The sequence below is a fragment of the Schistocerca americana genome, chromosome 6 (assembly GCF_021461395.2).
Source record: "Schistocerca americana isolate TAMUIC-IGC-003095 chromosome 6, iqSchAmer2.1, whole genome shotgun sequence".
Classification (NCBI taxonomy): domain Eukaryota; kingdom Metazoa; phylum Arthropoda; class Insecta; order Orthoptera; family Acrididae; genus Schistocerca; species Schistocerca americana.
Window position 1 is genome coordinate 567,287,666 of NC_060124.1, and position 9,928 is coordinate 567,297,593.

Below are 9,928 nucleotides of genomic sequence, written 5' to 3' on the forward strand. Positions count from 1 at the left end.
GAGAGTAGAACAGATTTCTGTGTGTGTCGGAGACTTCGTGAGTCGCAAAGTATATCGCCTGTATCCTCAACGGTGTTACAGTTTTGGTGGGATAGTCTTGTTATTTAGAGAGTGTGTACATGCTCGCTAGGCACTGACCTAAATTTAAGTCCTAGTGCTAACAACTTAGTTCTTCATTTGGCGCTTTGAAGATGGACTTTGTGAGATTTTGACTGAAGTCAGTAAATTATGTTCGTTTGCGTGGCAATTACCGAGCAGTGGCTTGCGTCACTCTTTCCCTACCGACTATGAACTGCATTTCTGTATCGTTGTTACCGTGATTACCGACGAAAGTTTGCTAGGAGCCAGTCGGAGGTGGTGCATGAACTGTTGACGGTGTAGATATTTCAGTCCTGAGGCCGCTTATTGGAATAATTTGGAAGTGATTGGAGTGCTAAAGAGCTTTTATTTAGAGCCTTTGGAGCAGTGAAAAGTTTAACCATGTCTCGTTGAGCTGGCGAATCTTATTGAAACTGATTGGATAGTGAGATGTTGAAAGAATTAATCAGTTTCCAATTAATTCTGCGCAGCGATACGTCACGTTATCCGTCTTGCATTCGCTTGCTGCGTAGCATCTGCCCACGATCGCTAATGGAACTTCTTGTAACGCTGCCGAAGTTCCAAAGGACGGACGAAAGGAACGTCTCAGATTATATAAACTTGGGAGTGAAGGAGAGACATATTGAGGTATATAAGATCTCATTATTTGGTCCATCTCCTTTCTCCAGCATTAGGTTTTGGTGAGTCATTGAGGCACAAATATACAAGTAGCAGATCTTTCAGTCATCCACAACAATAACATATTTTACGCGCGCACACTTGAAGTACTTTTGTAAAACATTGTTTCTAGTTGCCCTTGTTGACAAGGTTGCAGTAGCTGTCGATCCAAAGTATGAGATGGTTAACATCTGAGAAGATATAGCAGACAATAACAATGTGATGAATGTCGTGTGGACTGTTCTAAATGTAAGCAGAACTAGTATAAACAGCTGCACATATCTTTACTTTTATACACATGAGATATATTTTTATTGCAGTGCAGGTCAGATGGATGAAATATACAGATGTTGGCTTGCGCCAGAAACAACTGACCCAAAAATGTCACGGCCCTGCACGTTTATGATGATGACGATCTACCAGCATATGGACATGTCGCAAGCCAGCGTGTCTACAATGATGATGCATCTGCCAACAGCACAGCCCAGTCTGCCATCAACACCACGGCACAGCAATACAGCTCCAGCAGCCGGCCGGAGCGGCCGAGCGGTTCTAGGCGAAACAGTCTGGAACCGCGCAACCGCTACGGTCGCAGGTTCGAATCCTGCCTCGCGCATGTATGTGTGTGATGTCCTTAGGTTAGTTAGGTTTAAGTAGTTCTTAGTGCTCAGAGCCATTTGAACCATTTTTGAACAGCTCCAGCTCCTTTTCTGTGATCTGTACTGCACCCCATACACCCTGACTAAACACATTAAAGTTGTCATTGGGCATAGTTGTAAAACCATTATGGGTTTACAGCATTAGCACCACTGCATGCTCTCTTACGATTAATCAAGTAAGGTGTCTGGCCACATTGGATTACACACTTTTTGATTTTGCTGTGCAACAGTCATACAATAGTTTTTAAAGGAACTCATCGCCATTTCAGAATGAGATTTTCGCTCTGCAGCGGAGTGTGCGCTGATATGAAACTTCCTGGCAGATTAAAACTGTGTGCCCAACCGAGACTCGAACTCGGGACCTTTGCCTTTCGCGGGCAAGTGCTCTACCAACTGAGCTACCGAAGCACGACTCACGCCCGCTACTCACAGCTTTACTTCTGCCAGTACCTCGTCTCCTACCTTCCAAACTTTACAGAAGCTCTCCTGCGAACCTTGCAGAACTAGCACTCCTGAAAGAAAGGATATTGCGGAGATATGGCTTATCCACAGCCTGGGGGATGTTTCCAGAATGAGATCTTCACTCTGCAGTGGAGTGGCTAAGCCATGTCTCCGCAATATCCTTTCTTTCAGGAGTGCTAGTTCTGCAAGTTTCGCAGGAGAGCTTCTGTAAAGTTAGGAAGGTAGGAGACGAGGTACTGGCAGAAGTAAAGCTGTGAGTAGCGGTCGTGTTCGTGCTTCGGTAGCTCAGTTCGTAGAGCACTTGCCAGCGAAAGGCAAAGGTCCCGAGTTCGAGTCTCGGTCGGGCACACAGTTTTAATCTGCCAGGAAGTTTCATATCAGCGCACACTCCGCTGCAGAGTGAATATCTCATTCTGGAAACATCCCCCAGGCTGTGGCTAAGCCATGTCTCCGCAATATCCTTTCTTTCAGGAGTGCTAGTTCTGCAAGTTTCGCAGGAGAGCTTCTGTAAAGTTTGGAAGGTAGGAGACGAGGTACTGGCAGAAGTACAGCTATGAGTACCGGGCGTGAGTCGTGCTTCGGTAGCTCAGGTGGTAGAGCACTTGCCCGCGAAAGGCAAAGGTCCCGAGTTCGAGTCTCGGTCGGGCACACAGTTTTAATCTGCCAGGAAGTTTCATATCAGCGCACACTCCGCTGCAGAGTGAAAATCTCATTCTGGAAACATCCCCCAGGCTGTGGCTAAACCATGTCTCCGCAATATCCTTTCTTTCAGGAGTGCTAGTTCTGCAAGGTTCGCAGGAGAGCTTCTGTAAAGTTTGGAAGGTAGGAGACGAGGTACTGGCAGAAGTAAAGCTGTGAGTACGGGGCGTGAGTCGTGCTTCGGTAGCTCAGTTGGTAGAGCAGTTGCCCGCGAAAGGCAAAGGTCCCGAGTTCGAGTCTCGGTCGGGCACACACTTTTAATCTGCCAGGAAGTTTCATATCAGCGCACACTCCGCTGCAGACTCAAAATCTCTTTCTGGAAACATCCCCCAGGCTGTGGCTAAGCCATGTCTCCGCAATATCCTTTCTTTCAGGAGCGCTACTTCTGCAAGGTTCACAGGAGAGCTTCTGTGAAGTTTGGAAGGTAGGAGACGAGGTACTGGCGGAAGTAAAGCTGTGAGTACCGGGCGTGAGTCGTGCTTCGGTAGCTCAGTTGGTACAGCACTTGCCCGCGAAAGGCAAAGGTCCTGAGTTCGAGTCTCGGTCGGGCACACACTTTTAATGTGCCAGGAAGTTTCATATCAGCGCACACTCCGCTGCAGAGTGAGTCTCATTCTGGAAACATACCCCAGGCTGAGGCTAAGCCATGTCTCCGCAATATCCTTTCTTTCAGGAGTGCTAGTTCTGCAAGGTTCGCAGGAGAGCTTCTGTAAAGTTTGGAAGGTAGGAGACGCAGAAGTAAAGCTGTGAGTACCGGGCGTGAGTCGTGCTTCGGTAGCTCAGTTGGTAGAGCACTTGTCCCCGAAAGGCAAAGGTCCCGAGTTCGAGTCTCGGTCGGGCACACAGTTTTAATCTGCCAGGAAGTTTCACATCGCCATTTGACTGTGTTATTGTATATTTAAGTACAACCCAGGTTTCACCCTTTTATGGTGTTTTCAAGTAACTGATTTTGTGTCTTCAACATATACGTATAACACTCCTGTCCTTCTGCTACTATTATACCATAACCTCGAAGCTGGAGGCAGATTATGAAATAAAACTGTCTTATTAAAGCAATTATGATATAAAGCAACTGAGAAGTGTTACCCTCTGAGAGGAATTTGGTTATGTTGACCGTGTTGAACCTAACTGAGGTGGCTTATCGGAAATGAAAGTCAGAATTACGTAAATATTTGAACAGTAACAAACAAAATTTTGCCTATCTGCACTGTTTAACGTATAAAGAAAACGGTCGCCAGCCTAACTAGGCAAGAGAATGATTAACATCCTCGTTCAAGAAATTAGTTATTAGAAATTTTAACGGATAAACACAACCTATACTTTGTCCCACGCGAGTGCAATGAACTCTGACACATACATATGTTAACGGAAAGATTGAAACTAACAGATAGAGCAGCGCAAACTATTTGCAAACATATAACAGGTATCGAAACACTCTATTACTTTCAGGACTTGTTCAAACTGAATGGTCTTTATATCATTGCTATTAACATTCACTGCAGGATCATAAATTGTGCATAGGTTAATTGTCTCTCAGTTACATACTTTACTATTTGAAATGAATGTTAATTGGAATCCACTAACAGGTTGGTTCTCACTATCATTTGAATGAAGATATTATGGTTTTCCTAATTAGTGGTCTTTCCGTTACTTGTTACCGAGCATTAACACAATAGACAAACTGTGGATCCTGTTATACTATTAATATGCACTTCTAATACACAAGAGAGACAAACACTTAGCAAACATGAGTATAGAATGTTTCACAACTGCAGTTTTCCACTTTTACTACCGTGAGAGACAAAATTAACACATATGTAAGATACTGACTTACTTTCTGCGATTTACAACAGGCAGTAATGTGATCATTTACTAAGCTAAACTTTATAAGGCTCAGTCTTAAGAACTTTTAATTTGAAGTTGGCAACAAAACATTAATAAGCAGTTTTACTAGGAAAGTTATTTTTATCAAGAATCATTAACTTTAACTCACTCTCTTGCCACATTAACTTTAACTTTCTTTTTACTATGTTCAAGAGGCATCAATTAGCAAAACACTGGGCTTTAATGTTGTTTCAGTAAGGACACTCGGATATCACTTTTGTTCAAACGGAGAGGAACCTGAGAGGTGTTATGATGAGGAGAAAAATCAAGGTAGGTACATAAATTCAGATATAAATCACCTTATATTTGAGCACATTAAACTGATCCTTCACTGTACATCATTATAGCATTCCGATGCAATGATTGCGCAATGTGGTGGCAACTGCATGTTGGTAGGTGGAATTGCGCGTAGAATTGCTGGACTCTTTCATTTCTTGGTGGCGATGATAGATACACATTCCAGAATAGTTCAAGCTATTTATCCATCCATCCGAGGCGTTGGAAAGTAGCAGAAAAAGCCTCTCTCGGAACCAGCACATAATGCATATTTTACATGGCAGTGCACAGTTTGGTAGCTCGTCCCCGACTCGTAGCTCGTCCCCACCTGGTGGCTCGTCCCCGACTGACTCTTGTTCCACCTTTTCCACCTAGGCCAACCACAATTTGCGCGCGCTGCACAGTTCCGTTCCCGAGGGGAACCACTACACCTTTTACATACAAACTAACTAATAACCCTAAGTGAGGATCAGCCGTTTACATAACAGCAACCAAATGCATTAAATAAAACAGAACATTTACACATATTTACATTTCCACAAAAAAATTATTCACATAGAAATTACGATTATATACAGTAAGTTTTGTTCCCTCCAAATGGGACAAAGAATTTAAATTACAGATATACTACATTGCATAGGATCAAATCATGACATCAAAGTTTTAACAAAGAAAGGAGTATACAATTTTGTGTTATCTATTCAATCAAACACATTTACAGAAGCTTAACGATGTAATATTAAATGAAACAAAAGCAAAATAAATCAGTAGAGCACTAGAGTTATGGTGTTACATACACACATCAAAGAAAAAGTTTTCCATCATCTCGGTTCCGAGAGTTCCGGAAACTGTACAGAAAATTGGAATAGAGATGAACATAAACATCATTTCCGCACTTTTAACTGTTCATGAAAACCACACATTACATGTTATACCACCATACAGCGACACCTTCAGAGGTGGTGGTCCAGATTGCTGTACGCACCGGTACCTCTAATACCCAGTAGCACGTCCTCTTGCATTGATGCATGCCTGTATTCGTCGTGGCATACTATCCACAAGTTCGTCAAGGCACTGTTGGTCCAGATTGCACCACTCCTCAATGGCAATTCGGCGTAGGTCCATCAGAGTGGTTGATGGGTCACGTCGTCCACAAGAAGCCCTTTTCAATCTATCCCAGGCATTAGACCCAGAAGGAGGACGCTGCTACTGTGGACGAAACGTTGGTTTTTCTCCAGCAGCAGTGGTTTTATACATTATGACGTGATACCATACCCAGAAAACCTTTATGTCGACTATCCCAGGGATGTTCCATAGGGTTCATGTCACGACAACATGCTGGCCAATCAAGTCGAGGGATCTCGATTCACAAGATGTGCACGATGGGGGCGCGATTTGTTGTCTATGACGACGAATGCCTCTCCAATATGCTGCCGACATGGCTGCACTATCGGTCGGAGGATGGCATTCCCAAATCGTACAGCCATTATGGTGCCTTCCATGACCACCAGCGGCGTACGTCGGCCCCACGTGGTGCCTCCCCAAAATAGCAGGGAAATTCCACTTTGCTGCACTCGCTGGACAGTGTGTCTAAGGCGTTCAGCCTGATCGGGTTGCTTCCAAACACGAATCCGACGATTGTCTGCTGGTAGGTATATGCGACACTCATCAGTGAAGAGAACGAGATATCAATCCTTAGCGGTACATTCTCCATGTTGTTGGGCCAGTCTGTACCGCGTTGCATGGTGTCGTGGTTGCAAAGATGGACTCGCCACGTATGTCGGGAGTGAAGTTGCGCATCATCCAGCCTATTGCGCACAGTTTGAGTCGTATCACGACGACCTGTGGCTGCACGAAAAGCATTATTCAACACGGTGACGTTGCTGTGGCTGCACGAAAAGCATTATTCATCACGGTGACGTTGCTGTCAGGTTTCCCTCGAGCCATAATCCGTAGGTAGCGGTCATCCACTGCAGTAGTAGGCCTTGGGCGGCCGAGCGACTCATGTCATCGACAGTTCCTGTCTCTCTCTATCTCCTCCATGTCAGAACCACATAGCATTGGTTCACTCCGAGATGCATGGACACTTCCCTTACTGAGAGCCCTTCCTTGCACAAAGTAACAGTGCGAACGCGATCGAACACTGGTATTGACCGACTAGGCGTGGTTGAGCTACAGACGACTCGAGTCGTGTACCTCCTCCCTGGTGGAATGAGTGGAGCAGATCGGCTGTCGGACACTCTCCGTGTAATAGGCGCTGCTCATGCATGGTTGTTTACATCTTTGGGCGGGTTTAGTGACATCTCTGAACAGTCAAATTTACTGTGTGCGTGATACAATATCCACAGTCAACGTCTAACTTCAGGAGTTCTGGGAACCAGGGTGATGGAAAACGTTTTTGGATGTGTGTATTTCAGGACATTTAACATGTGTCAGGCTCAAAGATGGCCACAAATTAAGAAACATATTGGCTCCCCATGAAATGCCGGGTGTAAATGGTTCGAATGGATCTTAGCAGTATGGCACTCAACATCGGAGGTCATCAGTCCCCTAGAACTTAGAACTACTTAAACCTAACCAACCTAAGGACATCAACCACTACCATGCCCGAGGCAGGATTCAAACTTGCGACCGTAGTGGTCGCGCGGTTCCAGACTGAAGGGCCTAGAACCACACTGCCACTGTGGCCTGCTGCCAGGTGTAAAATCAGATCAGTATAAATGATGTGTTCCCACGATTATTTGTTGATGTTACAAGATTGTGATTTTTACATCTGGCATTTCGTGGGGAACCAATATTTTTTTTTTTTTTTAGTTTATGGCCAACTTTGAGCTTGGCAACGTGTTAAGCGTCCTGCAATATATGTAAAAGTCATAAAATTACATACTCGAAAATGGCATAAAAGGCCAAACTTGGGTTGTACTTAAATAAACTATGAAACAGTCAAATGGCTGTGTGTTCGTTTAAAAAGCACATTGGTATACTTTGTGATTGCTGATACTTTTGAGGAGAGGATCTCTGAGGGCCATATTGACTACATGAAAGTGGGCTACAGAGCACTAGCAACTTTTCTTGATGGTTGATAACTCAAGATACAGATTGGGATAAGGAAAGAATGATATGAAAGAGTGGGTTTACAATTGTTGGGTCATTTGTCCTTTGAATCATCACATTTGTTTACAATGCACATGATGGCACCAAATAAAATACAATGTTAACCATATGTCTCTGAAGGTAAGAGGCTGTCATATGAAATAAATTTTAACCACAGACTGATATCACTAAACTTTCAGTTCTTGCTACCGCAAGAAATTAGTGCCAGCAACAAAAAAATCATAATAAAGCCCCTCATAAACAACAAGTAAATAAAGGGTAACTCTTGCACAATCTTCTTAAACAGGAACACCTATTACGAACTGGTAATTTACAACAAACACTTAAGCATTTCATATCTGACAAATTTTCTTACATCCATGCAACAGATACGATGTCAAATATCAGAATAGAGAGTTATAATTAAAAATAGAAATTTAAGGAGATGGCAATCAGAACGGAGATAGTATTAATAATTTCCTGAGCGCCGCAGGTACCCTATGTGATCAAAAGTATCCGGACACCTGGCTGAAAATGATTTACAAGATCGTGGCACCTTCCATCGGTAATGCAATGATTCATTATGGTGTTGGCCACACTTAGCTTTGATGACAGCTTCCATTCTCGCAGGCATACGTTCAGTCAGGTGCTGGAAGGTTTCTTGGGGAATGTTAGCCCATTCTTTGCGGAGTGCTACACTGAGGAGAGGTATTGATGTCGGTCGGTGAGGCCTGGCATGAAGTTGACGTTCCAGATCTTCTCAAATGTGTTATATAGGATTCAGGTCAAGACTCTGTGCGGGCCAATCCATTACAGTGATGTTATTGTCATGTAACCACTCCGCCACGGGCCCTGTACTATGGAAATGGAAATGTCGTGTGACGAGGGCCTCCCGTCGGGTAGACCGTACGCCTGGTGCAAGTCTTTCGATTTGACGCCACTTCGGCGACTTGCGTGTCGATGAGGATGAAATGATGATGATTGGGACAACACAACACCCAGTCCCTGAGCGGAGAAAATCTCCGACCCAGCCGGGAATCGAACCCGGGCCCTTTGGATTAGCATTCCGTCACGCTGACCACTCAGCTACCGGGGGCGGACGCCCTGTACTATGAACATGTACTCGATCGTGTTGAAAGATGCGAACGCCATCCCCGAATAGCCCTTCAAAAGAGGGAAGGAAGAAGGTGTTTAAAACATCAATATAGGACTTTGCTGTGATAGCGCCATGCAAAACAACAAGGGGTGCCAGCCCTCTGCATGAAAAACACAACCACACCATATCACCAATGCCTCCGAATTTTATTGTTGGCACTACACAAGCTGGCAGATGACTTTATTGGGCATTCGCCATACCCACACCCTGACATCGGATCGCCACATCCTATACCGTGGTTCGTCACTCCACTCAACGTTTTTCCACTCTTCAATCGTCCAATGTTAAGCTCCTTACACCAAGCGAGGCGTCGCTTGGTATTTACCGGCGTGATGTGTTGCTTACGAGCAGCCGCTCGACCATGTTATCGAAGTTTTCTCACCTCCCGCTTAACTGTCATAGTATTTGTAGTGGATACTGATGCAGTTTGGAATTCCTGTCTGATGGTCAGAATAGAAGTGTGCCTATTACACATTATGACCCTGTCCAAATGTCGGCGGTCTCTGTCAGTCAACAGACGAGGAAGGCCTGAATGCTTTTGTACTGTACGTGTCCCTTCACGTTTCCACTTCACTATCAAATAGGCAACAGTGGAACTAGGGATGTTTAGGGGTGTGGAAATCTCGCTTACAGACGTATGACACAAGTGATACCCAACCACGTGACGACGTTCGAAGTCCGTGCGTTCCGCGGAGCGCCCCATTCTGCTCTCTCACGATGTCTAATGACCATTGAGATTGCTGATAAGGAGTACCTGGCAGTAGGTGGCAGCACAACTGACCTAATACGATAAACGTATGTTTTTCGAGGTGTCCGGATACTTTGGATGACATAGTGTATATACGCAAATATTTGAACACGCAATGAAACTACCTCAAAATTTAATTCAGCGTCACTCACACATAGACCTTTAGGCGGAATGTAAAAAGAAGTACACTAGAGC

The 9,928-nt window shown here is 44.5% G+C and overlaps 2 non-coding genes across 2 annotated transcripts; both read left to right on the forward strand.

Moving 5' to 3' along the window:
• The first annotated feature begins 2,752 nt into the window (after positions 1 to 2,752).
• Positions 2,753 to 2,827, forward strand: Trnas-cga. The gene has a single exon. It is a non-coding gene; the product is annotated as a tRNA-Ser (tRNA).
• Positions 2,828 to 3,343: 516 nt separating this feature from the next.
• Trnas-cga lies at positions 3,344 to 3,418 on the forward strand. The gene has a single exon. It is a non-coding gene; the product is annotated as a tRNA-Ser (tRNA).
• Positions 3,419 to 9,928: the final 6,510 nt, after the last annotated feature.